This window comes from Hyaena hyaena, unplaced genomic scaffold (assembly GCF_003009895.1).
Source record: "Hyaena hyaena isolate Hyena2069 unplaced genomic scaffold, ASM300989v1 scaffold_33, whole genome shotgun sequence".
Taxonomy (NCBI): domain Eukaryota; kingdom Metazoa; phylum Chordata; class Mammalia; order Carnivora; family Hyaenidae; genus Hyaena; species Hyaena hyaena.
The window spans coordinates 5572298-5574264 of record NW_024080666.1 but is presented as its reverse complement, the minus strand read 5'-3'; positions in this window follow the sequence as shown (position 1 = coordinate 5574264).

The following is a 1967-nucleotide window of genomic DNA, read 5'->3' as shown; positions in this document are numbered from 1 at the left end:
TGCAGAAAGGATAATGACAAGGTCCCTCGAGGTAAATTTAGATTTTTTTTAAAACTTTCCTGAAAATGCTAACGAAAATCTTAAGAATGCCGATACTTTCAAATCAGTGCCCCATGCCTTCTTGCCAGAAATGAAAACCTTTAGCCAGTGCTTGGATCTTTTCTTATTTTTTGTTTTTCTTTTAACTGCTATTGGGGAAAAAAGTTCAATGCTTATTCATTCAATATATTTTTTGACCATTATTTTATAAAGGCTCTTGTGCAAGATCCAACGCATACATGTGTGAATAAGATGCTCTCCCTATCCTCAAAGAACTCATCCTCTTCTGGGAGACACAGACAACTAAATCAACATGTGGATATTTCTGTGTGACAGATGCCGTTAGCAGGATGCAGAAGGTGCTATGGTAACATAGCTGTGGAAGTCAGGAAGGTTTCCAGAAGAGGTAATATAAGGTTATGATGTCTGGACTCCTCTCTTTTTCTTTCTATGTGCCTGCAAGAATTCAGTGCTTAAGTTTTGCTTACATTTTTTTTTTCTGCCATGACTTCTCCCACAGTCTTATTTCCAACAAGTGAATTAAATATAACTTTTGTCCATCCTAGTTTCTGACCTCTTTTTCTCCGGTAGAGGCATACCTTGTTTTATTGTGCTGCACTTTATTGAGCTTTGCAGAGATTGTGTTTGTTTTTTTACAAATTGCAGGTTTGTGGCAACCCTGCATCGAGCAAGTCTATCGGCGCCATTTTTCCAACAGCATTTGCTCGCTTCATGTCTCTATGTCACATTTGGGTAATTCTCACAGTGTTTCAAACTTTTTCATTATCATGTTTGTTACGGTGATCTGTGATCAGTGATTACGGCTCGCTGTGAGTTCAGATGATGGTTGGCATTTTTTAGCAATAAAATATTTTTTAATTAAGGTACATACACTGTTTTTGGTTTTTAGACCTAAAGCTATTTGCACATTTAATAGATTGCAGTATAGGGGCTCCTGTGTTGCTCAGTCGGTTGAGCATCCAACTCTTGATTTTGGCTTAGGTCACACTCTCATGATTTGTGAGATTGAGCCCCATGTTGGGCTCTGCACTGATGATGCAGGGTCTGCTTAGGATTCTCTCTCTGCCTGCTTTCTCTCTCTCTCTCAAAATAAATACATAAAAACTTAAAAAAAAATAGACTGCAATATAGTGTAAACCTAACTTTCATATGCATTGGGAAACCAACAAATTTACTTGGCTCACTTTATTGCAATATTGGCTTTTTTGTAGTGGTCTGGAACCAAACCCACAATATCTCTGAGGTATGCCTGTAGTTTTATTTTACCTCATAATCCCTTCACTCAATCCAAGTAATTAAGATGGAGCATAATTTTCAAATTTAGGTCAGTTTAGGAATTCCCAAGCTTGGAAAGCACCATTTTTGGTCATTTCTTTCACTATCTTAGACAGAAATAGCGAGTCATAAAGACAGGGTTTAGAATGATAGAAATAAAGATGACCCAATTCGGAAGGGACATTAAAAGTCATCTCACTGACTGCCTGCATGTTGTCCCTCTTGCACCTGTAGTCCAGTTAGAGGGATGTCTGTCACAGCCACCCAGCCAGGTAGTCTTGGACAGATCTCTGCTTTGACATCTTTCTTTGAACTTTGATCTCTGCCTACACTGCTTAGTTCAAATCATCCCCAGGATGACCCCATCCTGCTTCTGCCTCTTAATAGCCCTTCAATATTCAATGAACGAGGACATTTTAACTTAATTGGTATTTTCTTGTATCTGTCTTTCATCTCTTGGGAGGTGGTTAGGTATGATCATCTATGAGGAGCGGCCCTGGCGGATAAGGAAAGGAGGTGATAATTATGAACAGACATCTCCTCCTGAGGGTGTTGTGTGGATGGGCGGTCCAGGCTTGGACATTAAGCTAAGCACTTTTTTAGGGCACTTTTGCCACTGGCATTTTCTCCTT